Source organism: Lissotriton vulgaris, chromosome 5, assembly GCF_964263255.1.
Source record: "Lissotriton vulgaris chromosome 5, aLisVul1.2, whole genome shotgun sequence".
Lineage (NCBI taxonomy): Eukaryota > Metazoa > Chordata > Amphibia > Caudata > Salamandridae > Lissotriton > Lissotriton vulgaris.
The window spans coordinates 706,286,744-706,302,222 of NC_141693.1; the positions used below are offsets into that span (position 1 = coordinate 706,286,744).

A 15,479-nucleotide genomic window follows, 5' to 3' on the forward strand; every position below is an offset into this window, starting at 1 on the left:
GTGTACTCAACAACTTCCCAAAGTTTCATGGCGATCGGATGAATGGTGTAGTAATGCATAAAGGACAAACAGACATACTTTCATTTTATATATATATAGATTTGTTTAAAAAAAAAAAAAAATAATCTCTAATTAAGTCACTTGTATTTAGCGACCTCTACTGTACTTGGGATTCTATCTTTTATACTCTATTATGTTTTTAAAAATAATTTATTGCACATAGGGATGGAGTAACTGCGGCCTCATTTTTCTACTATGTTATTTTTATAATTACGAGTCAGGAATGGTTAATATTTTAAATGTATACGTCTTTTATGATCATGTGTATCGAAATAAAGACTTATCGAATCAACAACACTACAGATGGACACCACACAGGTTTTATATCAAAAATAAGTATTCTTTATATAGACTTATCACAAGTCCACAAATGACAAAAATCCACAATACCGTACTTAAAATGTTAGTTTTAGCTTAGTTCTCTTTAGTTCCTAAAATGCGACACTTTGAGTCAATGTACCTTAAGATGCGTCACGCTTCCACAATGAAAGTGTTGCAGAGATGAAGATGCGCCAAAGACCCGGTGCACAGAAATAAAGATGTGAAGTTCTTCCTGATGCGGCCCGCTTCTCCAATGTGGCGAGAAGTCTCGACTCAATGCGACAGCAGCAGCGACGACACCCTTGTTCAGTGACAGCGGTTTTGGCAGCGGCACGCTTCTCTGTGGGTGTGAGGCGCTTCTTGTGATGGGGTGCAATGCGACAGCTACAGTGGCGACATCCTTACTCAGTGATGCGACGGCAGCAGCTGCAACGGCGACACACTTCTTCCTCGTTGTGAGACGCTTCTCTTTGATGCGGTGCAATGCGTCACCTACAGTATCGACATCCACATTGCAACGGCGGCGGCTGCAATGGCAACACGCTTCTTCGGGGTTGTGTGACGTTTCTTGAGATGCGGTGCAATGCATCAGCTACAGTGGCGACATCTACAAAGCTACAGCAGCGGCTGCGACAGCGACACGCTTCTCCCTCTTGAGTCGCGCTTCCAGCTCCTTGTGACACGCAGTCCCTCAGAAGGCCCAAAACAGCAGCAGGCACTTCCAAAGAACTCTGGGGAGCTGGGGTGGAAGTCTGTTGTCTCTGAGACTTCAGCAGGAGGCAAGATCTTTTCTCAAGCCCTTGGAGATCCTTCACAAGTTGAAATAAAGCACAGAAAGTTCCTTTCTCCTTTCTTTGGCAGTCAGGCAACCACTGCAGGCCTATTCCCCAAGCAGCACTTCAGCTTAGGGATAGTCTCTTCTCAGTTTCTTCAGGTTCCTCTCCTCAGCAAAGGTTTCTTCTTGTTGTCCAAAAGTGACCTAAATTCTTGGGATCAGGGCCCCAATACTTATACCCCCAAATCCTTTGTCCTCTGAGGGCAGAGGGGCCTTTGCCTAGTCCAAACCAGTTCTGGAGCACTCTGTTTACATGACTCCTTCTTTTCTTACACAGTGCAGGGCAGAATCATCAGACACCCCACAGGAGGTGGAGCCAGCATTGTGGTGGAAAGGCACAGCCCTGGAGCACTCTGTTGACATGACTCCTTCTCTCCTTTCACAGTGCAGGGCAGAGACATCAGATGCACCACAAGGGTGGAGCCAGAATTGTGGAGGGAAGGCACAGCCCTATTCAGGTCCCAGGTGCAACTCCTTCCACCCATCCACATGCAGATCTCTCTATTCATCCATGTGCTGACTCACCCTGTCTCCTGGAATCCCCCAGCCCTGTAACTCAAACTCCAGACAAGGAATACACAACCTAGCTGAGGCAGGCTTGGATAGCTATACAAGAAAATACCTACTTTCTAAAAGTGGTATTTTCAAACACAGATTTTTAAAACCAACTTCACTAAAAGATGTATTTTATCTAACCCTGGGCGAAGGACTTCGCTACGCCCACGGAGTGGGCGTAGTGTTGCCTACTTCGCCCTTTGCAAAGTAGGCATAGCAGGCAACACTACGCCCACTCCACTCCCACTAGCGAAGTTGCTCGCCACCCGCTTCCCTCCCGCCCTCCCCTACATACCGAATTTTAGTAAATGCGCAAAGAAAAATAAATAAAATGCACTTACCTTGTCCGCTGCGTCCCGGGGCTCCCTCTGCTCGTTCACGGCGCCATCTTGATAACCAATGCGCATTCGCGGGCGGCCGCGCATGCGCATTTCTCGCGAGAAAGATGGGAGGGAGGAAATGCACCTGGGACCTGAATAGGGCTGTGCCTTCTTTCCACTATGCTGGCTCCACCTCCTGTGGTGTGTCTGATTTCCCTGGCCTGTCCTGTGAATAGGAGAGGGAAGCTGAGCAAAACAAAGTGCTCATGAACCAGTTGTATCTGGTTCTCTCCTTGCCTGCACCTCTGAGACAAAGGATTTAGTGGTATAAATATAGGGGCTGTGACCCCAGGAAAATGTTCTTGTTTGTGGACTTGAATCTACCATGGGCGTGCTGCTGCTGAGGCTCAGGGGAAGGCTTGCCTCCCTGGGCTCTTCCCTGCCCCTGGATGCCTGGAGGATTTCTCTTTGGGACCCTTGTGCCTTGCCCCTTCATTCCTAAGGACTCTTTACTCCTGGACTTTTGGCTCTCTAGTGCGCCCTGGGAGCACTTCACTTTCTATTCTAGGAGCACCTGGCTCTTTTGATGCTGCAGGAGGGAGCATGGGATTCACAGCACAGTGCTGCAGCCCTCTAAGGGGGAGTCCCCCGTGTAGGGATTCCCTCATCATGCCGTAATTGTGGGTGCTACCCCGCTTATTTGTATTTAAATTACGGGTTCCCACCCTGTTTTTTTGCTAATACTTAATTGCAGGTGCTCACCCTGCAATATGGCAGCTTGTGGGGATTTTAGTGCGCAGGTGCCCACCCTGCGTCTTTGTTTTTAGTTACATTTAAGTGCGCGGGTGCCCACACTGCTACTTTGCACGTACTTGTATTTTAATCACACCGGGTGCCCACCCTGCGTCTCACTGCCGCAGCCTGAGCGAAGAGAGTTGCTGCCGGGCCTCAGCCTAGTGCGACCCAGAAGCTGTCTGCCTGGTTGGGGGCGGGCCTGCACCCAGCCGCAAGAGGAGACGGCAGCCTGGAGCCTCGCTGGCTCCATACTAAGTAACGGTCTCGAGATGGGGACCGGGTAAAGCAGGTGAGGCTGGGCTCCCATGAGTAGGGAGAGCCCTGCGTCCCGCCGCGCCGAAAAGGAGAGAGCCGCCCAGATCAGAGAGAGCCGCCCAGATCAGCCCGGTGAGTGAAGCAGGGCAGAGGGCTCAGTGCAGACGCTTGATGGTGCCGGACCAAGGCACAGTGGTGTGTTCAGGGTTAGAGCAGCCCCGTCTGTCAGCCGGCTGCTCCCACGTGGGGACTGAGATTCTAAGAGCCAGATGGTTCCAACAAGGCCACCATTAAGTCCCCGTGAGGGGCTTGGGGCATCCTTTGTCCTACGGAGCCCTGGTGGCTCCCATACAGGCCATCAGTATTTACTAAGCCCAGAGGGGCCTGTGTTCTTTTCCAAAATTGTTTGGCCCCATTGCTTCCAGAGGCCAGTGTGGCTCCCACGTTGTTTTGCCATGAGTGTTTAAAAGGCCAGAGGGGCCCGTGTCCTTTCCCCAGTGCTTGGGGACATGCCTATTTCCAGAGCCAGATGTCTCCAACGTTGGGCACAGTTATTTTAAGGGCCAGTGAGAGCCCATGCTGCATTTCTACTTTCACAGCTGCCCAGTAAGTAGTGGGCAACTCCACCGTTTAGCCCTTGTTTTATTATTAGGGGACGTGTTTTGAATGCAGGAGTGAGATGCACTCCTTCGCCCCCCCTCCCATCTTTTCCTGCACAGCTGCGCAGCACTTAGTGCCAGCTGCTACGTTTAGGCCTTCATTAGAGATTCCCAGCTGCCCACTACATGCGTTTAGGTTTTGCGTAAAGTGCGCACCCTTGACTGTCGCTGCATTGGGAGCGCGCCCTGAATTTGGACAGAGGGCATTTGAGCCCCTTAGAGATGGCCAGTTGGCCCAGGCGACTATTAGGTTTGTAGGGCGCCAGGCCGTAGTGTGATTTATATAGGTGCTTGGAAATGTTATGTCTATGCTATGTTTTATGCACCTTGATTTATGCTTATAAGATGTGCTTTTATGATTATTAGATTATTAGGTTTTACCTACTGTCTTAAGTTTTATTTGATTCTCTACTGTGGTCTAGGTTTGATTTATTCCCTACTACAGGTTATAGGTTATGCTAGTAAGTTTGTTTCCTTTGCGAGTTATGCTTAGGAGATTATGGTCCACTATGTTTAGGCTTATGAGGTTGGCACAGAATAGATTTCTCATCTTGTGTGATACTGTGCATGATATGATTTATTGTTACATGCTGACACTGAGTATAGTGTCTTGCCAGTGATTACTGGCTGTGTTCTAAGTTCCTTATATATTATTACTTTTACTATCTTTTACCAAGTGATGATTCTGACAGTGGCCCACGTGGCCCTGTCATGTGTAAATAATCCCCAGTAAATATTGCCTGTGTCAGTTGGCACAGTGTATATTGTGTGATTACCATCCAGTGTGTTTTATTATAATACAAAGGCTATTTTTATATATAACCTTCTGTGGAGTTCCTTTTGTGATTTGCCTAGTAGTTGTTACTGTGTGTGTTGTGCAATTGCTTTACACATCGCCACCGAGATAAGCCTGACTGCTCGTGCCAAGCTACCAAGGGGGTGAGCTGGAGTTATCTTAGGCGTGTAACTCCCAAGCCCTGACTAGAGTGGTGGTCTTTGCCTGGCTTTGGCGCAAGCCTTAGCCAACCAGAGATCCCCATTTCTAACAACCCTTATTAACGGGGATGTGAAGATTTACTCTAAAATGTTGGCCTCTTGTTTGGCATTGTGATCCAGAAGATTGTTTCACAAAGGCAACACGGGTTTGTCCCCGGTAGAAGCACTATTGGGCATGTCCGGAAAATCATTACACTTTTTGACGTGAAACAAGTAGTAGGTGACCCTATGGCCGCTATTTTCCTGGATGCCCGAGAAGGCGTTCAATAGGGTCTCCTGGCAATTCTTGAGGGCCACTATGTCTTGGAAAGGGATTGGCAAGCAGTTTATTCGAGCAGTGAAAGCCTTGTACAAAGATCCAGAGGCAAGAGTGCTAGTGAATGGGGTTCTGATGGAGGCATTTAAAATAGCTAGAGGCACAAGGCAGGGGTGCCCTGTTCATCGTTACTGTTTAACATCTATATTAACCCCTTCCTGAAACATCTGGAACATGCACCGAATATTCCCCCTCTGTTTGACACTGGTCCCGTAGAAACAGTTTTAGCTTATGCCGACGATGTTGCGCTTTCACTACACAACCTGACATGGCTATGAACACAATTGAAATCGAGGCCCAAAGGTTTGGCTTGATATCTGGCTAAGCCCTGAATAGGGACAAAACACAAATAGTTGTTAATTGTTTTGCCCCAAGTACTGATAAAAGAGTTGTTAAAAAACAGCATATTTGGGAGTTGTGATAAACGCTGAGATTGACGAGATAGTTAAAGAAAACCTCGATCCAGGCGCCTCTGAAATGAAAAAATCACTCAAGAGATTGGATAACCTACATCTTACCCTGATTGGCCGAGTAAATATAATTACGATGATTTGCTTCCCTAAGGTTTTATACTCTTTAAGAGCTATTCCCCCGATTTTTACGAGTTTTTGGTTTTAAAAATTGGAGAGCATTTTTTCACAGTTTATAAGGGCCTACACAAGACCTAGAAGGGCAATAAAACTCTAATATTTATCTAAGGAACATGGAGGTTTGGCTCTGCCCAATCTACGAATTTACTGGTGGTCAGCTTCCATTATACATTATATACCCTTGCTGAATGTATCTCCCGGGGTGGAAAATTCAAGTTGGAGCTATCCATATGCATATGTAAACTCTCACGATGTAAGAGGGTGTCTATGGCGCCAGGTTACTTACGGATATTACAAAAGAGTGCGCTTTTTAAGAGCTATTCCCCCAATTTTTACGAGTTTTTGGATTTAAAAATTAGAGAGCATTTTTTCACAGTTTATAAGGACCTACACAAGACCTAGAAGGGCAATAGAACTCTTATATTTATCTAAGGAACATGGAGGTTATACACCATTTGTACTGAATGCAGAGCTACCCGTGATTTTGAAGTGTAGTGACAATTAGATATAGTGAACCCATATCTAATGTAAGTGGTGAAAGTACCATCTTACATGGGCTGCAGTAGCATACCTTGAGTTCCCTTTTGCATGGCCTCTCATAGGTGGCATAATACATGCTTCAGCCCATGAGAGGTCTCTGGGGTACCTATGCCCTGGGTACATGGTGTACCATATACTAGGGACGTATAAGGGTACCCCAGTATCCAATCTGAAGTGTACCAAAGTACATGTATGTCAATTTAAGGGAGAAAGCAGATAGACTGGGGTCTGGGGTGGGCATTTGTTTCCCGAGCCCCTGGTCACTCTGAAGTGCCCAGACTCTGTCCCTTCTGCTTTCAGGTTCCTTTCTTCCAGAATACTGGCTTGGATTCTACCGGACCCTTTTCCCCTTCACGGCAGCAGTACTTCTTCACAGCCTTCCATTGAGAAGGATGAGAGTTTCCGACGCCACTTCAGACCTATGCACCCAGCTCCCCTGGGATAGGTAACTCTGGTACTATGGTTTCCACGGGTGGCTCTTCAAACTCTTTAGTTCCAAAGGCTTTGCTCGAAGTCCTCCTACACGGGTCCTTAAACTTTAAAAGTGTAGCAGCAACTATCCCATAGAATTGTACTGAGCCCACGGTCAAGTTCCCACACTGCAACCGGCCTCCGTGGGGTCCCTGTCTACTCACCTTGGGTGGTTCCTTGGGATCCCAGGGATTCTATGTGCTCCAGACCTTGTCTTGATCTCAGTTGTGGCTGTTATACCACTATTTTAATATATGGTTTGGTCTCCTCCTAGAGCCCACTGTGTATTGTGCAACTTACGACTGTTCTATTGATCTTTAATTGTGTGCTTTGTGTTCTATCCTCGTGTAGAGGATAGTAGTGGGTGTTATATTAATAAATATATATTTTTATATAACTACTGTGTGTTTCTCCTTCATTTAGTCTTTCAGGAGGTGATATTCTGGTAAAACAAGCTGCTTTACATTCCTTCAACTTTAAACTTGAAGTCTGCTCTCCATAGCTACCACTAGTATAGCTTTCATAAATGTTATCTTTGACCTCATACATCATAAGGATTGTGTGGATTTATACTGGGTGCCCACTTTAACTAGTGGACAGCATGTACCAAGCCACCTTCTCACAGTGCGTGACAGAACTCCCACAGAGTTCCGCCGCATAGAGGGGCGTCCATACATCTTCTCAGCGACCAAGCCCCCATCCAGCAAATAGTCAATAGTGTGGGGCATTGCTCAAAAGGTTGCTCAGATCTCAAATCTTATCATCAGCTCTTGTGGGTGAGTTGTTTATCCACATTCGCTGTCCTGATTCTGAAGTCCTGTCTGGTCAAGCTTTCGTTGCCTAATATTATATTGTCCGCTGTGCCCAGGGTGACCACAGGCATCTCCAAGCTTGCACTCTCAGAGGCATTCGATTCTGGGTCTGATTCAGAGTCCTGAGGAAGGGAACTATGTTCCGATGTCTCTCCATCCACTTGGCCATGCTGAGTTGTGCTATTGCCTTCATCACTTTCTTGCCCCCTAGGCTGGCTATAGCTCTAGATGGTGCACCTCGGTTCCCTCTACTCCTCTGTCATTGCCTCTGCCATTCTCCTCCTCACACTTCTGATATTGGTTGTTTCCGGGACTCCAGCCAGTCCCATGCCTCTTGCTGATACTAAAAAAACTGTGCCCCATCGTGTGTTACCACTCTTAGTTTTACTGAAAAGATCAATGAGTGTTGGAGTCCAAGCTGTCACAGCTTCTGCTTTATCTCCTGATAGGATGCTCTGCGTTTCTGAACCTCCCTGGAGAATTAAGGGAAGGTATGGATGGTTGCATTGTCAACCCTCAGCTCTTTCATCTTACGTACCTGTGCCAGGATATAGCCCCGATTCTTGAAGTGAGGAAGTCTTGCTATTATTATTTGCGGGGAGCACCTGGTGGAAGGAGCCTTGCTGGCATCCGATGGGCTCTTTCCATTGCAAAGAATGCAGAGAGGCCCTCCAGGGTCAAAACCTTTCTCAGCCATTGCTCCATAAATTGCACCATATCAGTACCTTATTGTTTTTCAGGCATACCCACAACGCTGATATTATGGCAATGTGATCTATTTTCAGCCTATTCTGTCCTGTTCTCCAGGATCTGCACTTTGGTCTCCATAATTGTGAGCCTTTTCTATATCGTGATCATAATTGGGGGAATCTCCACCAGCGTACGTTCATTGGTGGAAACTTTCTCCGCAAATTTTTTGTGGTTGTACTTCAGCAGAGACGGGTCAGTACCAATAGTGTCAATCTTGGCTTCTAAGGCCTCTCTGAAGGCAATGATGGCTTGCAATATATCCTGCAGTGTAGGGTCGCAGGGAGTACTTTTCGTCATCAGGGCAGTCCTAGTTGCTTCTGCACCCATAGTCGTGTTATGTTCCCCCTGCTCTGGTTCTTTCTTTCTGGTGTATTTCCCCATCATCTCCGGGAGCTATGAGCTGTAGTCTCTCCCTGTCACTATATATGTCTGGTCACTGCCTGGTCGCCCTCCGTCCCCTTGGCTAGATGTTGAGATACTCTCCAGATATGTGCTCTGGCGGCTGTAGGTGTGCCCTGGGGAGTGCTCTTAACTGCAAGGTTGGAGCTCTGGCTATTTGGTGGGAACTCACACAAGTGATTCTATCAGTTAACCCAATTTACTATGCCACCTGGTCCTCTGTAGTGGCCTCTCCTGGCTGGGCGCAGCAGTTCTCAGGTTCACAGGCTCCCTTGGCAGTAAGCGGCAATCGAAAGTATATTTGCCTAGGTGCGTCACTGTTGCAGGCAAGTCATGCAAGCCAGGCAGTAAGCAGGATGTCGGCCCAAGATCTTCCCTTCCAGATGATTATAACTGTTAGGGAGAGGGCTCTGCTAGTAGGTATATAGGATCCATGTGCAGAATCTTTGCTAGGTCCAGGTTTCACAGAGCGAGGGCTCCTCTTCCCCCTATTTTATACCAATTGTCACTCGCTAGGGTTTGTTTAAGGGACAACAGCTAATGCCTTTATCGCTCACAGGGATTCAATCATCGTGGTGCCCGCTCCGGTCTTAGCCAGCTCACTGCACAGTTCTGGTAGTATTGCGGGGCCTGCAGCCTCTGCAGCGATTACCGCGTCTCTGTTCATGTTTCTCACTCCTACCTGCAGGCTGGTCAAGTTTGTGGTTGGACGTCGGTGCTTCTTCCTCCTGGGCCTTTCTAGGATGACCATTGTGCCAAGCCCCCTTTCCTCGCCACCTTCATTAGTTTGCACCCACAGTCACTTTCAGGGCTGATCATTGAATATCAAGCTCAGGGGCCTCCCCGATAGGTCTACAGTGTTCAGGGTCAGCACTGCAGCTAGGCGGCGCCCACTGTAGAGGATCGCTTCCAGTGCTCAGCCTGTTGCGGGGTCTTGCAGCTGAAGGCCTCTTCACTCTCGTTCTCATCAACCGTACCTCCCTGCAGCTATCTCCTCTCTTCTCCCGGCAGCCCTCTCCCGGATAGCCTGCACCGCCTGTTCAGACCAAGCAGGTGTTCGACGAGTGCCTTTAGGACTCACTTGTTATAAGCAGTTGCTGCCATCTTATTATTAAGTGCCCCAACCAGTCTCTCCACCGCTAGCTTTCATAGGGCCTGTAGTCACCAGTGTGGTTCACAGCCGATTAGTCCCTGCACTGTCAGGGCACCACAAGGGCTTTGGGCTCCTTCAGGACCACAAGCAATCAGGACGGCTTCTGTCTGCAGTCTCCAATCGCCACCATCTTGCTGCCTGGACGATCCGCCAGATCCCCCTACACTGTCAATTCTGCAGCCTGTAGCCACCCAAATTGCTCCTGGGCAAGTGGGCTCGTTTCCAGCAGTGCCCAGCAATGTATTCAGGCTCTTGCGGGAGCGCAAGAGGTCAGGATGGTGCCAGATGGGGCTTGGCCTCAAGGAGCTCCAGATAGAGCTGCTTACTCCATGGGCGTCAGGCTACTTCCCACCATTCCACTATATATCACTCCACTCTATGCTACTCTAGGCCATTCTACTCTACGTTACTTCACTTTAGACCACTCCACTCTAGGCCACTCCACTCCAGTCTATTCCACTGAAATACATGCCACTCTGCACCACTCTGCGCCACTTCACTCTACGCTACTACACTCTATACCACTCCACACAATGCCAGTCTAGTCTATGCTATTTGTCTCTATGCAACTGTACTCTATGCCATTTCACATTATGCCAATCCACTCTACACTACTCAACTGTATTCCACTGTACTTTATGCCACTACACTCTACGCCACTTTACTCTTGTGAGAAGTTGGCCTGATATATGATGTTTCCAATTCTGGAACCACCTTGTATCAGTCCAAACAACCCTTATGGTGTCTGGTTGTAAGTCAACCTTATAGACAAGCTATCCTAATGGTAGCATGGACTAAGCAGCCTTAAAGGCTTAACTCAAGAGGTCGTGTTAAGCGAGCTGTTTTACCAATCACAATCCTGTAATATCAAATGAAAGGACACCACACAAGTTATATATTATAAAAATATATGCATTTATTACTAGAATAATCCTCTATACTCTTTAGGAGTCTAGAGGCACAAGCGTTTAAACAAAAGCACAGTTAAACATACAAAGTTGCACAATTATGGATGAGGGCGGGTGGCCACTCAAACCATATATTAGGAAAGTGGTATAAGAGATACCAATCGAACAGTGGTTAGGACTAGGGCCTAGGGAATCGCTGGGAGCAGTCGGGACAAACAATGCTGAAGTCGGGAAAAGCCCGCGGGATTTGGGTGCAGCGCTTAAAGCGCGGCTTGCATCAATGCAATGTCAATGGTGCGTAAAAGTTATAAAGTTACTGTTTAAAGATACTTCCGCTCAACCTAGAAGGACCAAACTTAAGACACATACACTAGAGGTGAGTACCAGTGTGGGAACACCAGCGTTGCTGAGTTTCCTCACCCAAAGGAAGCGGGTGCACAGGTGTGAAGTAATGTCGGGTTTTGTCACACAGGTTGCTGGTGCTTGGAGCTAAAGATGCTGCAGGCGTCGAGACGAGAAGTGTCCGGTGTGATCCAAGGGTGGATCTAAGTTAAAGATGATCTGAAAGCAGAGGGGACAGAGTCTGGGTCACTTTGCAGTGACCAGGGTGGAACCAGAAGGAACCAGGCAATGTTGGGCGCTTTCAGGTTGCTGACGGGTCGCTTCTCTCCACTGCCACTTGGACTTTGGGGCACCGAGGATGTCCAGGAGTGGAGCACAAGCTGTCCCACGCAGGCTCTCGCTGCCAGTGGTGTTGGCTTCCGGATCGGAGCAAACAACCCTTGGCAAGGGCAACCCACGCAGGATTCAAAGATGGCGTTGCACTTGGACCAGGACGGTCAGAGCGGGGGCTCCTTTTCAGAGGAGTGGGTGCAAGTCTTGAGCAACCAGAATCACAACTTAGATTTCGTAGTTCGTCGGCACAGGGGCCACAAGCCAACGGGCAAGTGACCGGGCCAACGCATTGAGCCAAAAGAAGCAGAAGGGCCCCACGCAGCACTCAGTGAGTGTAGAGGGGTGAGCTTCAGTGCAATAGAGGCTCAGGGCTGGGGCTTCTCAAAACCCGATGTACAGCTTCGAGGGTCACTCGTGGGCTGCACGGTCAGCGTCTCGTGGACTTTCCAAGATGGCGGGCCCCACGCTTCAGGTCACCTCCACGGGTCTCAGCTCTGCAGGGACTGTGGATTGGGCAGGCACGCTTGATCTCGTTGATCTCTGTTGCTCGAGTTCTGGCGGGAACTGCAACAAAGCAAGGGTTGAGGTGCTGGATGGTGCCTGTTTGCACAGGGTGGTCACTCCTTGACCACAAGGGAGATGCTTCAGTCTTCTACGTCGAGAAGGATGTCAAAGGGTCCAGAGTTTCGTTTCTTATGTTTCATCAGGATAATCTGAGTGCTTTGGCACTGCTCCCATTCTTATACCAAATCTAGGGGGCTGGATTACCTGCTAGGTCCCCTCCTATGGGTGGGACCCAGGAAGGGGGTGGTTACACCCCTTTCCCTTTGTCCAGGCCGCGCTGGGACTGGGGCTGGTCTGCCCCAGAACCGGTTTGACCGGATTATGCAAGGGGAAGCCTTGTGCTCCCCAGGCAGTGTCTGGTTTCTTTCAAACCTCCCTGCTACAATCCACTATCTCCTGTCTGGGGTGGTGTGACACCTCCCCGCGACAGGAAAGCCTTTGTCCAGGCCTCCTCGGCTGAGTTTCGGTCAGCAGCAGGAGGTCAGACTCGTGTCTGTGGCAGAAGCGTCCATTTTGTGATGCTGAGGCTCTTTTAAAATCAACCTTGTTTTAGTAAAGTAACATGTCTTCTCCCTCTAGAGGGGTGGAATCCTATCCCCGTCGACAGGACTGTCGAGGGGATAGTATTCCAAATCGTGTGACACCTTACACGACATGTTTTGATAAAGCCAAACCAAAGTTAACATATAACCGCGAGGATTATAATGCACTTAATAGTATATGGTTTGGCATTATCCCGGAACAGCTTAGGGAGTTGTTCCCGACAGCTGCAGACAGGCTCAGCTCATGCTCGAGCACCATCTCACGTTAAACCACGCACTCTGCCTCCAGGATTGATAAGGCCTTTCATAGGAGTGACTCACAGGTTTATATGTGTCCAGATATAGGTTTAGATATAGGTATACTATATCTAAGCAAGAGGTGATTACACCAACTTGCCCCAGCTGAGTGATCAGCCAGTTGTGTCAATTTAAGAACCAGCCAGGGGTGGCAAAAAGCTATGCTGCAGCCCCTGGTAGGCCTTAGCGGCACCTATGCCCTGAGCACCTATAGTGCCTGGTACAGGGGCTGACAAGGAGTCCAGTTCCAATTGGGTTATGTATGTGAATTTAGAATGTGAATTTAGAGAAAGAACAGCAGGCTGGGGGTCTGATTAGCAGGCCCACAGCCTCATTCAGTCAAAAACCAGTGAAGCAAAAAGCAAAAATTGGGGTGATCATAGGATAGCGGACCCTACTCTCCTACATAACCCCCCCCCCCCCAAACGCAGGGACATTCAACTTGACCTTGACCAGATAAGTCTTCATGTTCTACGTGGAAGTACCTGGAGAGACCATCTGCATTACCATGGTCAGTCCCTGGGCGGTGCTCCACTGTAAAGTCCATCCCCTGTAAGGAAATGGACCACCTGAGTAGTTTGGGGTTTTCACCCTTCATCTGATTTAGCCACAAGAGGGGCTTATGGTCTGTCTGAATTAAGAAGTGAGTTCCAAACAAGTATGGCCTCAACTTCTTCAGGGCCCAAACCACAGCAAAGGCCTCCCTCTCAATAGCTGACCAACGTTTCTCCCTGGGGGTCAGCCTTCTGCTAAAAAAAGCAATGGGCTGGTCTTGACCATCTTGATTAAGTTGTGAAAGCACAGCTCCCACCCCCAACTCAGAAGCATCTGTCTGTACAATGAACTGTTTGGAGTAGTCAGGACTCTACAGGATAGGTGCAGAGCACATGGCCTTCTTCAGGTCGTCAAATGCCTTTTGACAGCTAACTGTCCACTGAACCTTTTTTGGCATCTTCTTGGATGTCAAGTCATTTAATGGTGTCACAATAGACCCATAGTTCTTTACAAATTTTCTGTAATACCCAGTCAGGCCCAAGAAGGCTCTGACTTGTGTCTGGGTAGTTGGAGGAGCCCAGTCCTGTATGGTCTGGATCTTGCTCTCCAATGGTTGAACCTGACCCCCACCTACTAGGTGGCCCAGGTACACAACCTTGCTCTGCCCTATCTGGCATGTAGTAGCCTTGATAGTCAGGCCTGCTGCAGGGCCTCCAGAACCTTCTTCATGTGGATCAGGTGATCCTCCCAGGTGGAGCTAAAGACAGCAATATCATCTAGATATGCTGCACAAAAGTCATCCAACCCAGCAAGGACTTGATTCACCAACCTTTGGAAGGTGGCAGGTGCATTCTTCAAACCAAAGGGCATTACCACAAACTGATAATGTCCACTAGGGGTAGAGAATGCTGTTTTGGCTTTTGACTCTTCAGCTAACCTGATCTCCCAGTAGCCAGCTGGCAAATCAAATCTGCTCAGAAACTTGGCAGAAGCCAATTTATCAATGAGCTCATCTGCTCTTGGAATGGGATGTGCATCTGTCCTAATGACAGCATTTAGGGGCTCATGCATCAAACTCCCGTTTTGCGTTTCCAAATTTGCGAATTTTACCGAATCGCAAATATGGATTCGCAAAACGGGATGCATCATGGAAAGTGCAAAATATTTCCGATTCGGTAAAATTCGCAATTTTTACCGACTCGCAAATATTTTGTGACTTCAAAATTGCGAATTCGCAATTCCCATTGATTCCTATGGGCCAAAAGGCCCATAGGAATCAATGGAAATTGCGAATGGCACTTAGAAAATTTCATGGGTGCAGGGGGGGGTCCAAAGGACCCCCCCCTGCACCCCCGAAATGTAATTGGAAATGGATGTTTCACACACACATGTCCTAAGGACATGTGTGTCTGTAACATGACATCGTTTAAAATGTAAATTAGTACATTTTAAACATTTTTCGCAATTTACCACGAGGTTCAACCTCGTGGTAATTTGCACTTCCAAACCTTGTTCTCGCAATTTCATTTCTGAATGATGCATTGCATTTAAGGAATCGCAAATTTGCGATTCCTTAAATGCATTCGCATTCTGGAAAGTCGCAAAATCAGCGAATTCCATTCAGAAATGATGATGCATCTGAAAAAGCACTTTTGCATTCGCAAACGGCCGATTTTAAGGAATCGCACCATTTGCGAATGCAAAAGTGCTTGATGCATGTGCCCCTTAGACCTCTGTAGTCCACACAAAACCTCATTTCTCTCTTTCCATCTTTGGTATGAGGTTTTGGCACCAGGACTACTGGGCTGGCCCATGGGCTCTCAGATGGCTCAATCACTCCAAGCTCAAGCATCTTTTTCCCCTCAGCCTTTATACAATCCCTGACATGGTCAGGTTGCGTGTAGATTTTATTCTTCACAGGCAGACTGTCACCAGTGTCCACCTCATGGGTGCACCAGTTAGTTTGACTGGGTGTGAGTGAAAACATGTGTCTGTGGGCCTGCAACACCTGTCTGCAGTCCACCTGTTGCTGCTCAGTGAGGCTGCCTGCCAAGGCTACTCCATCAACTGAACCATCATCAGGGTTCTGGGAAAGCAGGTCTGGGATAGGGTCACTCTCTTCCTCCTGATCCCCATCGGTGGCCATGAGCAACCTCATTTCCTCCCTGTCC

The 15,479-nt window shown here is 48.2% G+C and overlaps 1 protein-coding gene and 1 pseudogene across 1 annotated transcript in view; both read right to left on the reverse strand.

Annotated features, from left to right (window-relative positions):
• LOC147711418 (uncharacterized) overlaps positions 1-8,222 on the reverse strand; it is a 70,655-nt pseudogene extending 62,433 nt beyond the window's left edge.
• LOC147711417 (polycystin-2-like protein 1) overlaps positions 1-15,479 on the reverse strand; it is a 3,079,390-nt gene that overhangs the window by 1,597,184 nt on the left and 1,466,727 nt on the right.